Source organism: Mixophyes fleayi, chromosome 3 (assembly GCF_038048845.1).
Source record: "Mixophyes fleayi isolate aMixFle1 chromosome 3, aMixFle1.hap1, whole genome shotgun sequence".
NCBI lineage: Eukaryota > Metazoa > Chordata > Amphibia > Anura > Limnodynastidae > Mixophyes > Mixophyes fleayi.
The window spans coordinates 63,749,584-63,771,065 of NC_134404.1; positions in this window are offsets into that span (position 1 = coordinate 63,749,584).

Below are 21,482 nucleotides of genomic sequence, written 5' to 3' on the forward strand. Positions count from 1 at the left end.
TGACAGCTGTGACTGTATGATAGATGTTGTCTATAAAATACATATAAATATACAATGCTGTATTTATTTAACAACGCTATCTCACCTATTTATCTACCTACATTCTACAGTCTACATTCTTATTGGAGTTATGGAAAGCAGATTGCCAAATGTTTATATTTGATATCGGAATAAGGGAAAAAATAGGTATATGTTTATTTAAAACTTATATACACACTGCCTATGTTACTGTGCGTTTAATTACACTTAAATGTAACAACGATACAGGTCACCTAATTCCTATAATATCTGAGTGGAAAAGATAGCTGAATGTTCTGGTGTTCAGAGGCAGCAAGTACATGCTGAAATAGTATAACCCCTTCTCCCCCATACTTGAATAGGGCAGCAAACAACAGCTGCATTTGATTTCTATTTGAAATAATTCCTCTAGAGAAGAAAACTCCGCCCTCATGGTAGACCGCCATGACACCACGTGACTGGCCATAGATGGGCTTCACCAAGTTTATGCAGGGTCTGCAGTATTATGTCATTTCTAAGGGAGCGAGCAGAGCTTTCTTTTCTGGGTAACGTCGTCCAGAAACGAAAAGCAAAGAGCAGCGTTTTTCCTGGAGAGGGAGAACCGCCATACAATTTTAGTTACCAATGACTCTAAATTTTTATGTATAGTAGAAAATGATAGTAAAAATGAACATATTACCATGTGGCTGCATGTAAATAACAAAATATAATAGTGCAAGACATCACAGCACGGTCTATGGCAGGGGTTTGCAACCTATGGATTGGGACCAAAAATTTGGGTCAATGTACCAGTTAGGTTGGGCTTTCTGAATAAAACTTTGCACCTCTGTAAAGATGGCTTGTATCACTGTGAAACTTGATTTGCCGATGTCCTGCCATAACTTAATGAACATCATAAAATACTTCACATACATTTTAAAAATTCCCAACCATAAACGAATTATATTAGTGTACCAGCTATGTATCAGGTCTCCATCTAATATTTGTTTTAGAAGAATTGGGGGTATATTTACTAAACAGCAGGTTTGAAAAAGTGGAGATGTTACCTATAGCGACCAATCAAATTCTAGTTATCATTTATTTAGTACAGTCTACAAAATAACAGCTAAAATCTGATTGGTTGCTATGGGCAATATATCCACTTGTTCAAGCCTACAGTTTAGTAAATATACCCCTTAGAGATGAGCGGAATTCCCAAACTGCTCTACAAAATATTCTCTTCCTTTGGCCACAAAATTCTGTTAAAGTTCAAAGATTCTCACCTCTGGGAAGCAGCCTGTTCTCACAAGAAACTAGATTTGCAATAAATGTTCCTGCAACTCACTTAACTTTAGTCTAAGGTTTGAGGGATCTGCAAATGTCAGTAGCATCTGCACCATCAAGTCCACACAATTTACATAAGTATGGCAACACAAGCTTTCAATGTAATGTTCCCTTCACACGCTGATGTTGCAGGCTACAAGCAATCACCTTATCACAGAGGATGTCATGACCACATAGAGTGGCCTTTCCCTTTCACTTATGTCATCTGTTTACAACATAGGCATAGGACAAAACATGCAGGATAAACTTGCTTTTGACATCAGAAAACAGCTACCAGATCACTCATCAACTAAATAAATGTGTGCGTTGGATTAAGTAAGAATAATTTAGAGTTTAAAGGTTCAAAGCATTGTGCTCCGGCAGTGCTATGTCCACATCACAAGCATGATTAATCCTGTCCCCGGCAAGAGTCCTGAAATGTGTGTAACTCTATACACAGGGAGTTTATTGTTCTCACTTTGTTTCCTAGATATTTGTAATAATCATTTACTATAGTTCTTCATGTAACAAATGTTCAAAATATTGTGTGGTAAATCAGAGGTGGAACTAGAGAGCTGTGGCCCCCGTTGCAGAAAAAGGAAAGTGGGCAGGAGGGAAGCGGGGCCCACAGCTAGCTAGTTCCCCGTGCAGCGGGTCCTATTATCTCAAGGGGCCCCGGTGAACTGCACCTGCTGCACCAATGGTAGTTCCGACACTGTGGTTAATGAAGTGCTTCTAATCTCTACACTAATTCAGGAATGTGATTTATTTGCATCTGTCACATAATCTTTATAAAAAGAAGTCAAAAGGGGGATGCATCAAACTGTGTTTTTTGAAAATTGACGGTCTGCGATATGAGAACTAAATAATTAAATAATAAAATAATGTCCCCTATAGAAATAAAATTGTACCCCCCTATAGAAATAATAGTGCCCCCTTTAGAAATAATAGAATAATGCCCTGTTTACAAATAAATAAATATTGTCCTCTTTATTATTTTCATAATAATGTCCCTTTTTCTGTAGTGTATTGTTTGCATAGTACTATTTTTGATTTGCTGTTCCTGTACTGCAGTATATTAAAAGAGGTTTCTACATGCCAGCCTCACTTTCTATGTACTAGCATTTCAGTTGGTATATATCCCTGGTAACCCTGCTGTTTGCCCAGTTCTGCAGATTCCCAGAACCTACACCCAGCAAAGGCTTCTGCTTATCAGCCTCTGTAATGATGTCTCAACACCAGAGGATCCAACGCAAGCCTAGAGGTGATAGCCAGCTCCTAACTAGATGGAGTTATCTAGGAGCCAGCTGTAAGTTCTAGTTGTCTTCTGATACCTCCCTCATCCTTATCACTTCTAATATTATACTGTGCCATAAAATTCCACTTATTTTACCCATTTTAAAAAAAAAAACTGCTTCACCATAAGCTTAAAACAAATATAATCTTATTTCAACACAAAATTCTAAAAGCTGATGCCTCCATTTATATTTTGTTTATCACATATATCTATCTAATGTAGCTTTTAAAGGATAAATATAATATTATATAAATGTATAAAAAAAATCTTATTATTCGGCGACTTTGCCTGCATAATTGAAGACGGCAATGGGTTAAAAGTCAAATTTTGCCTTTAAACTCATTGCCATTTTTCAATTTTGCTGCAAATTCGCCGAAATATCGGCAATTTGCTAGGTTCGCTACTTATTACATTTACTCCTTGGACTGGTATAGTACGTCTGCTTGCATTCAGTAGAGTTGCCATTTTTTGGCTTTTCTTCCACTACAGGGGCGCACGCAGGGGGTTTCTGGGTCTCAGGAAACCCCTCCCCTCTGCTAAAGAAGTGCCCCTACATAGCGGCACTGTACTATAAAGCAGCCGCGGCGCTGTCAAAGAAGCGTCTGCAGTGGTACAGCACCACCGCGGATGCTTTGTTGACAGCGCCGCGGCTGCTGTATAGTACAGTGCTGCCAAATGTGCAGCAGCTCTCTCGCTTTTTCTTTTTTTTTGGGTGGGGGGAATCCCCCCTTAAAAATCCTGCGTGCGCCCAAGGCTGCTAAGAGGAATTCAGGGCCCCGGTACAACAAATTCATGGGGCCCCCTCTTATAGTCGAGCATGAATTTTTTTGGGGGGTGTGGTCAAGCATTTGGGGGCGTGGCTAATGCACCATTGGGGCGTGGCTAACATCAAAATCACTAGGCTCTCAATTCGCCGGAGCGTCACCTATGTCCAAGCACTCCTGACTTTCAGGACATCTAGCACCACAGTGTAGTATAGAAAGAATGCAGTGTGTACACAAAGAGTTCAGTCTTGGCCTGCACCTTACATTGGGCACACCAAAAATTGGTATTGTCCCTACTAGAATCACATTTCACACACTGTGCTGCTCTCTCCTACCTGTTCTTTTCACTTTCTCCACCTGTGGCTGCTGGTTTCTTTAGTTGTGGCTTGTCTGGATCCTGGAATGTTGAAGGACCTATTTGGAAAAAAAAATGGAAACATTTAGAAAATTACAGCCAGTACCGGCGTTAAATCAATAGCACCCAAGCGATTAATGATTGGGCCTTCCTCCAGCCCCAACATTAAAATAATAGTATTCACATTTAATAAATAAACCTATTCCCTTCCTGCAAACAGCAATACCTATTTCCCGCAACCATCACTGCCATTAAATAACTCATAGTCACATTTAATAAATAGACCTCATTCTCCCCAAACTCACCCCCATATTCAATAGCCCCCAAACCACCCCATCTTAATTTAATAGTCCCCACTATTAAATTGCCCCACCATCACCCTACAAACAAAATAGCACGCATTAATTAGCCACCACCTACCTCACACACACTACATTGCAACAAGTCCCCTGTGCCATTACACACACATTACTGTGCCCCTTCATCACAACTACACTGTGCCCCCTTATGCTCACACTGCGCCCTCCATGCTGCTTTCCCCCCTTTTTTAAAAAATCTGTGCTTCTCTCCCCTTTTTTTTAATCAGTGCTTCTCTCCCCTTTTTTTTAATCTGTGCCTCTCTCCCCTTTTTTTTTTTTAATCTGTGCTTCTCTCCCCTTTTTTTTAATCAGTGCTTCTCTCCCCTTTTTTTAATCAATGCTTCTCTCCCCTTTTTTTTAATCTGTGCCTCTCTCCCCCTTTTTTTTTTAATCTGTGCTTCTCTCCCCTTTTTTTTAATCTGTGCTTCTCTCCCCCTTTTTTTTAATCAGTGCTTCTCTCCCCTTTTTTTTTTTAATCTGTGCTTCTCTCCCCTTTTTTTTAATCAGTGCTTCTCTCCCCTTTTTTTTTTTAATCTGTGCTTTTCTCCCTTTTTTTTAATCAGTGCTTCTCTCCCCTTTTTTTTTTAATCTGTGCTTCTCTCCCCTTTTTTTTTAAAATCTCAGCTTCTCTCCCCTTTTTTTTTTTAATCTCAGCTTCTCTCTTCTTTTTCTTTTAATCTCAGCTTCTCTCTTCTTTTTTTTTAATCTCAGCTTCTCTCCCCCATTTTTTTACTCCCTCTTCTTTATAGTACTGTCCCTTTCTGTTTCCCCCCTTGCCTCTCCGTTTCTTCCCTTACCTTTTGTAAGCTTCTTTCTTTTCTTCTCTTCTGTCTTCTCTTCTTTCTTCATGCTGCTTTCTTCATGCTGGCTGCGGCGCTCCTCACTGACCGACGGCCGTGACTTGATGACGTCACGCCCGACAGTCAGTGTGAATGGAGCAGAGAAGAGAGGAGGGACGCGGTGCCGCGATCACGTGAGTATGATTTTTTTTATATTTTTTTTGTTCCAGCTCCCCCACCAACGACGAACCGACTGACCCCCCCGGAAAAAATAAAGCAAGATAAAAAAAATAATAATTAAATTTTTATTTTTAAAAAAAAAATAAAAAAAATAATTAGAAGCAAGGGCCCGGCCCGGGCTCCCTGGCAAGCTCGGGCCCGGGTAAAATGTACCCTGTGCTAGATGTCCTGAAAGTCAGGAGTGCACAACAATGCTTTTTTTTTCTGTAAGAGGGTGGCCTAACGTTTTTCACCTGCTAGACACACCCCAATGATGCATAGCCACGCCCCCAAATGAATGAACACATCCACAGATAGTTTTACCATGCTCAACTATAAGGGGGGCCCCATGAAGTTGTACCGGGGCCCTGAATTCCTCTTGGCAGCCCTGTCTGTGAACCTTACTGTACACGACCTACGCTTGCCTGCAACCACCGTGGTACAGGCCAAGGAGACATAAGTCAATGATATAATGTACATACAGAATTGACACTAAACCTAAAAGTTAATAGTCTTGGGGTATATTTACTAAAGTGCGGGTTTGAAAAAGTGGAGATATTGCCTATAGCAACTAATCAGATTCTAGTTATCATTTATTTAGTACATTCCACAAAATGAAGCTAGAATCTGATTGGTTGCTATAGGCAACATCTCCACTTTTTAAGATCCGCTGTTCAGTAAATATACCCCTTGATGATTGTGAAAAATATCTGCAGCATCAATGTGGAGATGCTGTGGAGCAGCTCTGGAGCTGAAGCAGGGGTTCCAGGAGCAGTCTGGACCTGAACATTTGTCTTGCCACCAAACTGTTGGTAGGTATGGCTAACATAAGGTGATAAATATCATTCATCTAAGCTTTAAAGACACAGTTCCCATATTTTTATGTGTTGTGGCAGCAATTCTTCACAGATACACATAGAGGAAAAAACACAAAACTACAATTGCAGGTGCACACATTCACTATAATAAACCTCTTTGCTGGTCGTTTAAATAGAACTGTTTGTCCTAACAAAAAAGAGACAGTACAAACGTCAGTGAGGACTCGTTGTTCTATTACTCAACTTCTTCAATTCATATGGAGAATTGCAAAATTTCCCCAATTTTCAGGAACAGTTCCTAGTTTTCAATATTTCCAGAGTTTCTGGTTGCATTGCTTTCTGAAAATTACATCTATATTAGGTATACACATACTTTGCATTGTCATTGTCTATAAGTGTATACACTTTTAGCAACATTTTGCAAATGTTTGGTCTCACCTTTCTTGTTTGCTATCCTAAAATACTCTTGTATTTATGTGCTAAATAACTCAATGTTATGGGACATGAGGGTCTGCTCTAAGCAGTACTGTAACTTGCCCCTGAAACATTTGTCACTGACCATGATCTGTAATAATTGTTGTAGGAAGAAGTGCAGAGTGACACAAGTCCTGCACTCGCTGTATTAGGTGTGTGGTGACTTACAGGCTAAGTGGAGCAGAGATAAGACAGGATAAATAAGTATTGTCCCTTCTCCCTAATCCACTCTTGCTGTGTTACCAGTTCTAAGATTGTGGTTACAGAACTGAGCGCTGGCAACTTATAATACATCAAGGCCCCATAGTTCATTTTATCCCAAGTGGCACTTTTTTTTGTTTTTTTGAATAAACATTTTTTATTGAATTTTACAAAAGGCAGATAAAGTATAACTGGATAGAGAATGATCGGTTGAACCAGGCATACATGACAATAGAAAATTGCACTTGAGGAAGCATGAGTTAAAGTATAAATGTATGTAAGGCATCTAGAGGTACAAACAAAGCTATACTTAATCAATACTGTAAATGGAGAACGTGAAAGGGGAGGAAAAAGAAAATAGGGAAACAGGGAAGAGAACGGAATAGGGAGGGGAAACTGCTATGTAGTGAGAGGTACAATCGGGGTACCGGCTATGTAGAACGCTGAAGATCAGAACGCTAAGGGTGGAGGAGAACCGTGATATTCGGTCCAGGGATTCCAGACCTCAGTGAAGGGGACAAGAGTATGACGTAGGATGCTTGTGATGCATTCTATGTGGTAGGCCTGCCACATGCGGTTATTTTCCAAAATAGGGCAAGCTGAAATTATACCACACTGAGTATATGTATGATAATCTTTTGAGTGTGTTTAGGGACATCTGGCAGGGGGTGAGGTAGTAAGGAATAGGAGAGAGAGGCAGGAAGCGAAACTTGAGTAATATTAGATAAAGTGATGAATAGAGGCCCAGAAGTGGAGCAGTTTCGGACAATTCCACCAGACGTGGTACCGGGTGGTACACACTACCCACCTGACCACACAGGCGCCCACACAATGGGGAGGCGCCCGGGTCAATAGTGTGGAGCCTATTGGGGACCACGTACCATCGATAATAGATTATCAATCATTTTCGCCAATTTTGACACAAATCGAGGTGTTAGCTATATTCAGGTGGATTTTGCCCAGTCCTCTGGAGTGAGTGTCTCCGCCATGTCCTCCTCTCATTTGAGTTCATGTGGCTCCTTGGGGGGGACGGGGACATTTATGTTATAAAATGAGGCGATAGAAGATGGAAATGAGGCCTCTAGAGGAAGAGTGGAGAGAGCAGAAGGATACTAAAGGGGAAGTCTGGTGGATGTCAGTCACTTTCCGTTTAATGGCGTTATAAAAGTGACCAAGCTGTAAATATTGAAAGAAGCAAGATGAGGGGATACAATATTGGGTTTGTAGGTTGGCAAAAGTGGGGAACAGCTGAAAGGGGGCTATGTCCTTAAGAAATTTAATGTCATGTTGTATCCAGAATGGCAATTGAGTTGGGTGAGTGGAGGGAAGGAAAGGTTATTCCAGAGGGGAGTCATGCACCAGGGGATAGAAGCAAGGTCAATTGATGTCACAGTGTGCAACCATCTTGTGAGCGAGAACGCTAGGGAAGGGGGAAGTTGGAAGTTTTCGGGGGGGGGGGGTCGGTGGTGGGGCTTCAACCACAGGAGTGACACTGGAGAATAGGTGTTGGAGAGAGCTTCAACGTCAACCCAGATTCTGAGGCTGGGAGGCAAATGGAGAAGGACATAGTGGGTAAGATGAGTGGTTTGGTAGTGTTTAAGAAAATGGGGGACTCTGAGGCCTTCATCCTGTGAGAGTTTATGAAGAATGTTCATGCGAATCCTCAGGTTTCTCGCAGACCAGATAAATTGAGTGGCGAGCTGTTGGAGAAGTTTAAAGGAGCTTGAGTGGACTTTGAGAGGGAAGGTTTGGACTAAGTACAGGAGACGTGGAAGGACATTCATTTTAACTGAGTTTGTCCCAATTGAGGAGGTCAGCTTTGATGACCCCAAAGAGAGCGGGAAATTTTGTGACGTATAATTGATCATAAGTGCGAGTCAAGTAGACTCCGAGGTATTTCAATTTAGAGGATTGCCAACGAAAGTCGAAACTGGACTTGAGGCCTTGTAATTACCCCAGAGGGATATTGAGGTCTAAGATTTTGGATTTAGAGGGGTTGATCTTGTAGCTGGAAAACTTGCCAAAAAGGGTAAGGTCATTAAGCAGGTTAGTGAGGGATCTGAGGGGATTAGTAAGAGTTTATAACAACTTTACATTTTATTTTTTATGCATCTATTCACAGAATGAGGCACATTATTGTGGATACCGATGCATTTTGCTTGGAACGTTCTGCTTTGCTCATGTGTGACCATCTCAGTTCTTCAGAAGGAGCAAAAGCATACAATCAGGCTCACCATGTCATAAAGCTGAGTTTGCACTGTCTACACATTTTTCAGTGTTCTGAACTCACCTTCATTGTCTCTAATTCTTTTTACTGAAAAATGTTCAACGTTAAGGAGGGAGAATAGTTTTGTAAAAGAAAAATACTTTTGCTCTCACAATATATGCAAAACAATTTGAGATAACCTCAAAAGTAAATAATCGCACAATGAGTAAGGAGCAAAATATTTACCAAAATGTATTGTTTCAAGTCAAGCAAGTAGTTTAATCATTATTTATAGTAGTGTTCTCTACCATTTCCATAGAGCAGTTTATGTCTGTATAAAGCCTACATGATCATAATCATTTGTAAAGTTTATGATGCATTAGGTTTTTTATTTATTTTTACAATTTTGGCCCACAGCTCATATCAGCATGGACATAAATATGATGTCTACTTTAGAAACACAATGTTTCAGAACTCTTGAATGCAATATTCTGCAGCTAACACAGAGACATCGGGTGTGTGAGGGGGCACAAATGGAGCTGCCTATTAGCCTATCCAAATATTAGAAGGAGAAACAGAAATAGCTGAGGCAGTATATGAACATGCCCACTCTCCCGGAATGTCCAGGAGACTCCCAAATTCCAGGTAGGTCTCCTGGACACCTGTGAGAGCAGGCAAGTGTCCCGCATATTGCCTGTTGGTTGTCAAAATGACGTAATTCGCGGGAAATCATGTCATTTTGGCCCCGGCCTCCGACAAAATCGTAATTTTGTTGCAGGGCCGGGGCCAAAATGATGAGAATTGCCCTTGAAATAACCCGAGGTCTAACTGGGCTACAGCCCAGGGGCCTCAGGCATCCAGTGGGCCCTTGACAGAACTCAGTGGTATTATTAATCGGTGCAGGGGCGGGGGCGCCGCCGGCCCGATCAATGCTGCTGAGCCTGTCACTGTAGCCCTTCCGCGGCGCTCAGTAATCTCCTTACTGAGGAGATCTCGTGAGTCTCACTCTCACGAGATCTCCTCAGTAAGGAGCTTACATAGCACCGCAGAAGGACTACAGTGACAGGAGAACAGAAAGAGGTAAGTGCTTGGGGTGTGGGGCGCCAGACGGATCACAGGGGTGGAGCCTCACGGGGAATGGAGGCCCCCTTAGCCCAGGGGCCTCCATTCCCTTAATCCGGCCCTGTATATTGCACTTTACACAAAGCTGTACAAAGGATTGAGTTATAAACAGTAGTAATCTAGAACTGGGAGCAAGCTAACCATGATATGTGAGGGCTACTGTTGCATACAAGAGCTTCATGTCTAATATAAGACAGACTCTCCATTTCTGTCTGTAATACAACCTCTGTATTACACAATATATACAATTTGGGTCTTAGAGCTTAGTACATATTCTCTGTAGTCCTCTATTTGGGCTTCACTGGGACTTTGTATCAGCAAACTTTACAGGAGCTAATACCTTCCCCTTGAACTTTGATCTGTCAACATGCATTAACCCTTTCGCTTCAAATATTATTTGCTACTCATAGGGTTCTGCAAGCAAGGAGCAAAATAATAAAAACTAGGATATTGCTGTTATCAATGTCTATATGTAAAGTTCAGCTATGTTAAAGGAACAGATTTCTCTTACAATACATAAACTACTGATAATATACCAACCAATATTTTGCATGGGTCAAAAGACACTGCACACCTTTCTCTTTCAGCTGTTTTTTACAATGCCTTTGAATGTCAATATCAAGCAATACTGACTTTTATACAGTAACCAATATATGAATTTCTAGGGCCATTTGCTTTTGAGTACAACCAATGTGGTGCCTTCTGGGGTACTGCATCCTCCAAGATGACATCACCACTAAACATAGGAACAATATATTTATATACTCTCTACAATAAGATTAACTTGGAACTTATTTGGAGTTTTGCCTCCTTAAACAATTTGGAATGAGGGCACACATTTAACCCAAAATAATTATCCTCCTCTCTTTCTAGCACCACCTAAATTCCATATAAACCAAAACAGATACTAAAAAATACTCACCTATTTAATTGGCCAGAATGTACAGTACCATGGTTTTCTTTCTGTATGTTTGTGTATACAGTGAATGTCCCCTTAATTTGGTATAGCTACCTAATATTGAGCTAATCCCTATTTTCTCTCATATCAGTCTAAATTTATTGGGATGTAGTCAACATGATGTAGAAAGATCTTTATGGGGATGCTGGCCCAAGGTGTCTCATAGTCACTGCAAATTAGCTGGTGGGGATGCTCTGGGCAATGTTCTGCAGGGAAACCTTGGTCCTGGCATTCATGTGGAAGCCACTCTGTAAAAATTGTTCAAGAATAGTTTGAGGAACATGACAAAGAGTTCAAGGTGTTGACTTGGCCTCCAAATGACCCAGATCTCAATCCGATCCGAGCATCTATGGGATGTGCTGAAAAAACAAGTCTGAGTCATTGAGGCCCCAACTTGCAACTTACAGGACTTAAAGGATGACGTGTGCCAAAAACCACTGGACACCTTCAGAGGTCTGGGGTCCATGCCTCAATGGGAGGCCGAGTTGTTTTTGCGTCACAAGGGGGGCCTACACAATATTTGGCAGGTGGACTTAATGTTGTGGCTGATCGGTGTATGTACATGCCAGGTTGATACTAGGCATACATAAGATACACTTACACCCAACAAGGTCATAAGCACAAGAAAACTATTTTAATATTTGATGATGAAAACGCATTCACTATAAGCTCTGACTTAATTAAAAAAAACCTCTAGAATGCAACAGGTATAATCTTCATTTTCATGAGAAATGAAAGCAGCAAAAATTTATTATAAAATCTGCACAAATAATTATATAAAATAGGCACAATCAACTAATCAGTTTCAGAGGTGATTACGCAATCAGCCAATCAGAAGTGGCTAGCTAGTGCTGGCGACCGTCATGGTCATCATCATCTCATAGTGTATTTCCACCAGCCCTCAGGCACCCGCAACTGACAGGCTACAGACAGGTGGATCTGCGTCTCCTTGTGATTCTGATACAGTTTGCAATTGCACAAACACGCCCTTACTGTACTCAGTCTGCGTTTCCCCCGTTTCCCTTCTCCAAGCTAAACAATGCGCAAGTACCAAATGCTTCATTAGGTCACATATACTTCCCCACCATGCTTCCCTTGTCACATATACTTCCCCACCATGCTTCCCTTGTCACATATACTTCCCCATCATGCTCCCCTATGCCACATATACTTCCCCACCATGCTCCCCTATGAAACATATACTTCCCCACCATGCTCCCCTATGCCACATATACTCCCCCACCATGCTCCCCTTGTCACATATACTTCCCCACCATGCTCCCCTTGTCACATATACTTCCCCACCATGCTCCCCTTGTCACATATACTTCCCCACCATGCTCACCTTGTCACATATACTTCCCCACCATGCTCACCTTGTCACATATACTTCCCCATCATGCTCCCCTATGCCACATATACTTCCCCACCATGCTCCCCTATGAAACATATACTTCCCCACCATGCTCCCCTATGCCACATATACTCCCCACCCATGCTCCCCTTGTCACATATACTTCCCCACCATGCTCCCCTTGTCACATATACTTCCCCACCATGCTCACCTTGTCACATATACTTCCCCACCATGCTCACCTTGTCACATATACTTCCCCACCATACTCCCCTATTTCACATATACTTCCCCACCATGCTCCCCTATACCACATATATTTCCCCACCATGCTCCCCTATGCCACATATACTTCCCCACCATGCTCCCCTTGTCACATATACTTCACAGCCATGCTCCCCTTGTCACCTATACTTCACAGCCATGCTCCCCTTGTCACCTATACTTCCCCACCATACTTCCCTATGTCACATATACTTCCCATCCATGCTCCCCTTGTCACTTATACTTCCCCACCATGCTCCCCTTGTCACATATATTTCCCCACCATGCTCCCCTATGCCACTTATATTTCCCCACCATGCTCCCCTATGCCACATATACTTCCCCACCATGCTCCCCTTGTCACATATACTTCACAGCCATGCTCCCCTTGTCACCTATACTTCACAGCCATGCTCCCCTTGTCATCTATACTTCCCCACCATACTCCCCTATGTCACATATACTTCCCATCCATGCTCCCCTTGTCACCTATACTTCCCCACCATGCTCCTCTTGTCACATATATTTCCCCACCATGCTCCCCTTGTCACATATACTTCCCCACCATGCTCACCTTGTCACATATACTTCCCCACCATGCTCACCTTGTCACATATACTTCCCCACCATACTCCCCTATTTCACATATACTTCCCCACCATGCTGCCCTATGCCACATATACTTCCCCACCATGCTCCCCTATACCACATATATTTCCCCACCATGCTCCCCTATGCCACATATACTTCCCCACCATGCTCCCCTTGTCACATATACTTCCCCACCATGCTCCCCTTGTCACATATACTTCACAGCCATGCTCCCCTTGTCACCTATACTTCACAGCCATGCTCCCCTTGTCACCTATACTTCCCCACCATACTCCCCTATGTCACATATACTTCCCATCCATGCTCCCCTTGTCACCTATACTTCCCCACCATGCTCCCCTTGTCACATATACTTTCCCACCATGCTTCCCTATGTCACATAAGACCCCCACCCTGCCTCCCCACATTGTATTTCAGTCCCGTGTCTGTAGCGTAGCGTGAATGGTGAAAGACCCCCCCCCTTATTGCTCTCGGCATTGGGTGGTCACCCATCCACCCCTAATCTGCCACTGGTAAGATATGTGGCTTGAGTGGGACATACAAGACTGCTGTTTTGTACTCAATCCGGTCACACAGCCATTATTTAACTTTGCTATTACATGAAACAGACTGATCCTCCAATTTTTTTGTTGATGCGTTCTGGCTGGAATACGAGCTCTGTACCATTTCTTTTGGCATCTTTGTATAATCCAAGACAGGACTAAATATATTCTAACAATAACATATAGTTACTCACGCTGCTAGGCCATGGCCCATCTGTGAACATTTCCCGAAGACACCTCTGGATTCCTGTGATAGTAAATCTATGTAAGCATAATGTCCCTGTATCCACCCATCAGAATTCCTGTTTCCAAGATGAGAATCCTGCAAACATTTTATACTTAAACACAACTCTCTTGGGCCACATCAAGAGGAAATGAGCTCTTAACTTTCATATATTCACTTATAAACTTCTTATTTGCTGACTGCAATAATTTTTATTAATATCCTTTGCTGCCTGTGGCTTGTTCACTAGAAAAATGATGGTTAATACATATTAAAGTTAATATATGACGCTGCAAAGAATGCAGGGCCACAGAAAAAGTGCCACTGTCCATTGTCATACCCTTATTTGTGCACTATTTATATAAGTAAACACATGACCAACTGATGGGAGAAGATTGGTGGATTGTTGTGCTCCACACTGAAAGTAGATTAGACAAAGAAATGTGCCTCATATTCTGGCATAGCTCCCAACATTCAGAATTCCGAAAGCGGGACAAAGCCTACCTCAGCCCTGACAAAACTCCACAGTTACGGCCAAACTCCAGCCACAGTTACGGCCAAACTCCACCCACAAATGGCCATATTTAATCAAAAGTCCACCCACTTTCCCATTAAGACCTGACCCTTTTGCGGGCCGTGAATCGGGACATTCCTCCCAAATAGGGACAGTTGGTATGTATGTTCTGGCCACTTGAAAAAATGAGATGCTGGATGAGATATTTAAATTAGGGTGAAGGAGTGAAGACTGTACGTTTCAGAGGTTTTCCAAGATTAGTGGATGGCTGCAAAGCTTTATTAACTGAAAAACAACATGATATTTACATGTCCTTGAAGTTGCCAGTAATCAGGGATCTCTTATCCTGTAAATGGGATGCCATTTGTATTAACCAAGAGCAGTTATGACAGGATAGAGCATTTGGAGGTTTCACAAATAGCAGTGTGAAAACAAATAAACAGTAAAATATAAAAATGTGACACATGGAATAAATAAAGACCATGTCCCCCTTCTGGTATGACTTATTAAAGAGATAATTGAAGGTCCAGTGAGCAATATTTTAGGAGAACATTTAAAAGTTGTAAATAAATAAGCGGCCTGCCCAAAAGTTATAGAAGACTGGACAGTGAAGTGTCTTTTTTTGCTTACTGTTTCTGGAGGCACATTCACATATCAGCCTGCAATCTTGCAAATGACTGGGAAAAGCGTCTGTGTGGCCCAAAAACAAAAAGATTTTGCACCAACATCTGTGCAATGCGAGTAAACTTATCCACATATATTGCGGTATTGCTTGTTATAGGCTTTTTAAAACAGATGATACATAAACTACATAAAACTTTCACTTATACCGGATATTCATTTACATTGATTTACACTACTTTTCATAAAGATATAACCTGTTTCTAAGGGGGGAATTCAATTGGCCGTGTTACTGTCAAAAGTAACGCGACTGGCGCACCATTACCGGTAATATGGTAATTTTAACCCGGATTTTTGCTCCAGCGTTGAAATTACCATACTAATGGTAATAGTGCGCAGACGTAACGCCGGCCAATTGAATCCCCCCCCCCCCCCCCAAAGTTTGGTTTTAATCTGTAGAGTTCAGTAAGCACCTGAATCTTGAGGGTTTTTAACAAGATTCGGACCTGTCGTTATGATTTCCAATTTAAGCATTTAGGGGCATATTCAATTCCGATCCGATCCGCGTTAGCGCGCGTCACCGCGGAAAATGCGCAGTACTGCCGTTAATACGGTACCGCAATAACGCGGATTTTCGTACGCAGCCCTATGGACTGCAAACGAAAATCCACGTTATTGCGGTACCGCGGATTAGGTTCGCGGCCATTCCGCGCGATCCCGCGGATCGGGATTGGAATTGAATATGCCCCATAGACTCCTCCTGCTTAATTTTTATATGCTAATTACGGTTTAGATTTGATTCAGTATATAGCATAATCCAGTGCTTTTTTGGTAAGAAAAAAGGTGCCGGAACTCACATCACGTAGTCAAATCACTGTACACACACCCACACACATCAGTTGTGTAATGAAACATAACGGTCTCCAGCCGCAGTCACACACAAGCAGCCCGCATGCACCGTTTTAATGATTTTGCCACCGACCTGCTACACTCAATAGGGCGATTCAAGTCCACGTGGACCAAACATGAAATGTTCAAAAGTTACTTTTAAAACTTTCAAAAATCCGTCAAAAAAAAGGTGCCAGAACTCAGTACCTATGAGTTCTGTGACAAAAAGCAGTGGCCTAATCTTTTGTAAAAAAACAAATGATTTGGTCAAATCCTATGTAAGTGTTGGATGGTTTACACAAATATTTGCACAGAAGAGTGCAAGGGAATTCTGTTATCTGTACAGTCATGGCCAAAAGTTTTGAAAATGACACGAATGTTATTTTTCACAAGGTCTGCTGCCTCAGTTTTTATGATGGCAATTTGTATATACTACAGTATGTCAAGAAGAGTGATCAGATGAATTGCAATTAATTTAAGTTTTAAATGAATTTAAGTCCTTCTTTGCCATAACAATGAACTTTATCCCAAAAACAACATTTCCATTGCTTTTCTGCCCTGTCACAAAAGGACCAGCTGACATCAGGTCAGTGATTCTCTCGTTAACACAGGTGAGAGTGTTGACGAGGACAAGGCTGGAGATCACTCTGCCATGCTGATTGAGTTAGAACAACAAACTGGAAGCTTTAAAGGGAGGGTGATGCTTGAAATCATTGTTCTTCCACTGTTTACCATGGTTATATGCATGAAAACACATGTAGTCATCATTGCTTTGCATGAAAAGGGCTTCACAGGCAAGGATATTGCTGCTAGTACCTAAATCAACCATTTATCGGATCATCAAGAACTTTGAGGAGAGAGGTTCAATAGTTGTGAAGAAGTCTTCATGGCGCCCAAGAACGTCCAGCAAGCGCCAGGGCCGTCGCCTAAAGTTGATTCAGCTATGGGATCGTGGCAACATCAGTGCAGAGATTGCTCAAGAGTGGTAGCAGGCGGGTGTGAATGCATCTGCACACAAAGTGAGGTGTAGACTTTTTGGAGGATGGCCTGGTGTCAACGAGGCCAGCAAATAAGTCACTTCTCTCCAGGAAAAACATCAGGGACATACTGATATACTGCAAAGGGAACAGGGATTGAACTGCTGAGGACTGATCATGAATACCCTTTCAGATTGTTTGGAGCATCTGAAAAAACGCTTGTCCGGAGAAGTAAAGGTGAGCACTACCATCAGTCCTGTGTCATAGCAACAGTAAAGCATCCTGAGACCATTCATGTGTGGGTTGCTTCTCAGCCAAGGGAGTGGGCTCACTCACAATTTTGTCTAACACCACAGCCACGAATAAAGAATGGTACCAAAACATCCTCCAAGAGCAACTTCTACCAGCCATCCAAGAACAGTTTGGTGACAAACAGTGTCTTTTCCAGTATGATGGAGCACCTTGCCATAAGGCAAAAGTGATAACAAAAATTTTGAGTCCATGGCCAGGAAACTCCCCAGACCTTAATCCCATTTAGAACTTGTGGTCAATCCTCAAGAGGCAGTGGACAAACAAAACCCCACAAATTCTGACAAGCATTGATTAGGCAAGAATGGGCGGCCATCAGATGTGACCGAGCATTTGTTTGACAGCATGTCAGGGCGAATTGCAGAGGTCTTCAAAAAGAAGGCTCAACACTGCAAATATTGACTCTTTTCATAAACTTAATGTAATTGTCAATAAAAGCCTTTGACACTTATGAAATACTTGTAATTTTACTTCAGTATACCATAGCAACATCTGACAAAAAGGTCTAAAACCACTGAAGCAGCAGACTTTGTGAAAACCAATACCTGTATCATTCTCAAAACTTTTGGCCATCACTATACACTTGATGAAAATACAGTTATTTCTGCAAACACAATTATCATTTAATTATCTAGTACCAGCATACCCACTAAGTGCTTTACCACTGGGAACAAACACAGTCATAAAATAAGACTGGGGGGTAAATGTATCATATCCCGTTATTTTCAACTAGCGGTGGAAACCGGCGAGTTGAGAGCTAAAATTTAAAGCGGCGCTGGCTTGTAGAGGCAGCGCTTGCCTTTACAAGCCAGCGCCGCTTAAAATTTTAGTTGTCAACTCACTGATTCCCGGTGAGTTGAAAAAAACAGGGTATGATGCATTTACCCCTGGGTATTAACAAAGAGACAGAGGTTAGATGACCCTGCTATGCAAATTAAGTATGGGTTTGGTTCAGTATATTGCCTAATCTTTTATTCTTGTAAAACTAAGAACTAATAATAAGGATTTGGTGCATTCCTAATTTATTTTTAAGTACATAGTAAAATATATGAAAATAATTAATTTTTTGAAAGGAATGCATATTTTCTGCAGCACTATATATATTATATAGTCATATAGGCTATATTAATTTCAGTGATTTCAGCATCTCTCTATTCAAAGCATTGATTGGATGGTTGTCTCATCATCCATGGATCATCACATCATGAATGTCCTCGGCAGAAGACTACAGTGATGTGTGAAGAGCATTATGATTCAAAATGTCCCTGCTTTCTGCAGCAGCAGCAAATATCAATTAATAGACTCAGGAATGGGGTTTTCGACTCCAGATTGTGGTGTTCTGTTAGTAGGAGGCAGGGGGTTAAGTCCTATTTTGGTCTTTTTTTCTGGCTACAGCAACTCTGGGATTTCCCTATCCTCCAAACGTTCCCTGAAAACTCAGCTCTTCAAGCAAACTTAACAAACTCACAAACCACCATTTTATCTTCTGCCACATACAGCACTCACCTTTGTGACATGTGTGTGGTAAGTGTTAATCAGAACAAAACCACCTAGTTTGTTTAAAATAAGTAATAAGTAATACCTCACACTGCCACCACCAGGATTTGATTTCAAAACTGGCAGTTTGTGGGAGTTCTTGGGTTCTCCTGGCCTTATAACCCACTACAATCAAACTCAAATTAACCAGACTTATCATATACCAAATAATCCCTTTTATTTCAGTTAGGTAGCATCAATAATATTCAAGCTTAACTAGCACCTCAATTTGTTAAGAACACAAAGACAGAATATTAATAAATGGATTTTAATATGACAGAAGTGTCACAATGCTTAAGGTATATAAAAAGATATAATAAAAAGGACATACAGTAAAAGTTTCTTAAAATAGAAAGGGGAAAAGCAGGAACAGAAAAACTCACATCATTTATTGATTTCTGTTCAGGAGCAAACAGAAATAAGTATCAAATCCTCAATGGCACTTTGATCCTTGGGATATGAACAATGGATAACAACTTTTCATGGTTTTTATTTCCTTCTACCAACGTCCCCTTCACGTGAGGTCACAAGAAGAGGGCTGGGTAGATGTTAATAGGGTTTTAATACAGCCTTTTATACCTTCTACTACACACATAATTTAGTAGGGAATTCTTAAACTAAAATATATTTTTGCCTGTACATCATAGGAGTTTAATTTTACATTCAAACGATTTGTCACAAATTTACAGATATATATATAAATATTAGGTACACAATTTGGGATAATATGCTATTACTATATCTTCTCTGTGGCGTTAGCATTTAAGTTCAACATATGTTTTGGTATGTCTTAGATGGAAAAGTGGGACTGGCAGCAAGTTAAATGAACCCCTTTGTTACCTGCCCAAAGTTTACATGATAAAAGCAATTTAATATGGGGCATAATCATTTATATAGTTTAAATTTTATTTTAGTCATTTTTTCCCCTCTACACTCAAACTAACATTTATTCTCCTTATTTGCACATACACAAACAACCTGCCCCCTAAACTAACATTGCTGTGTGACTGGATCATACAACCCCATAAGGTAATTTTGCCATTGAAATCTGGGTGACCTAATAAAGCAAATTTGTCATGCTTATGCCCACAAAAAATGCTTTCATCCTTTTCCCAGCTTGGTATGTTCATATAGACGTTGCCACGATATTCTCTTTTCTCTTGGTCGCTTCTTGACATCTGGGGGTAGTCGGCATATCAGTCACTGCTGTAGGTGTGCCCTCTACCTAATCCTGCTGGGGATCTCTCTGAGGTATCTCCTCATCTGCCCAGCTTCATATTGCTGTGATAGTGCTTACATGTTAGCTTCCAGTTATTGTACCTTCCACTCCAGTTAGTTCCTGGCTCTGCATTACGGTGACTTCTGGCTCCTGACACCTGGTTCTGCATTACTGTAACTTCTAATTTCCGATCCAAGGCTCTGCATCTCCATTGGTATTGGTTCATGACTCTAGTTTCTGGATTACATTGACTTCTCGTCTTGGTTTTCAGACACCGCCTCCATCTGCAGCACGCTACTCACAGATTACTCTACTACAGACTTGCCAACTCTCCCGAAATATCCGGGAGACTCCCGCATTTTGCGAGAGTCTCCCGGGCTCCCGGGCGAGTGTGGCAATCCCCCGCATCTGGATAATTCTGCCCACTTCCTAGTGAAGTGGGCAGAATTAAGTCCCAAACGCCGCGATTCCCGGTGAATCGCGGCGTTTGGCCCCGCCCCCCCGCTGTCAAATGACGCATTTTGCGTCATCACGTCATGGGGGCAGGTCCAAAATGACGCCACTTGGAGCCCCGCCCCCCTGTTACGCCCACCTCCTCTGCAGGCTCCCGGATTTCACCAACAGAAAGTTGGTAAGTATGCTCTACTACAGTTACATGCTAGAGTTCACACTCACAGTTCAGCATTCTTTCCATGAGCATTGAGGGGCTTCAGGCCTGTGAAAGTAGTGCCACTGTTCTGACTGCTCAACTGTTTCTGCTTTTTGGATTGTGTTATCATCAGCCTGTCTGCATACCTGCCTCAAGTGACACCATTTATACCAGAGACTGTTATTGTGAAGTCTGTGGCTGCGTTACTTTTGCATTGCCAGTGACTTTCAACTGCTACAATGCATATTTCTAGATTTGTCTGCATATTCCTGTTTCCTGTTCAGTACAGTGTTACTGTTGTGCTTCAGCTATTTCCTTGATTGCATATTGAAGACTATAGTGATTTCTTCATTGCTCATGGCTATAATATATGATTTTGTGGATGTATTCTAGAATTAATTTTTGCTACTCTCATTTGTACACAAGAAGGAAGATTATACCTCCTGTCTTATACAGGGTTTTTAAATCAAACATAATAGTGAATGTGTCAAAATGAAAAAAATAAGATCTAAAACAATGTTAAAAAACATTTCTTGTGCTTATGACCTAGTTAAGAGTGACCAAAAAAAAAGACGAAAGCACAAATCTCAGATAAGTGTGTGTAAGTATACAGAACACATATAATTCACTTCCCCAAATAGTTTTTATCAAAATAAACTGCTTTTTTTATTTACTTACTATATTTAATCGCAGACATTTAAAATAGAAATAAAACATAAAAAATAGTTAATCAGTCTCAAGAGGATTGCAATTGTAAATACAAAAAATTATAAAAACACACATGGGGTCGTGAGTTTGATTCCCAACCATGGCCCTATCTGTGTGGAGTTTGTATGTTCTCCCCGTGTTGGTGTGGGTTTCCTCCGGGTGCTCCAGTTTCCTCCCACACTCCAAAAACATAC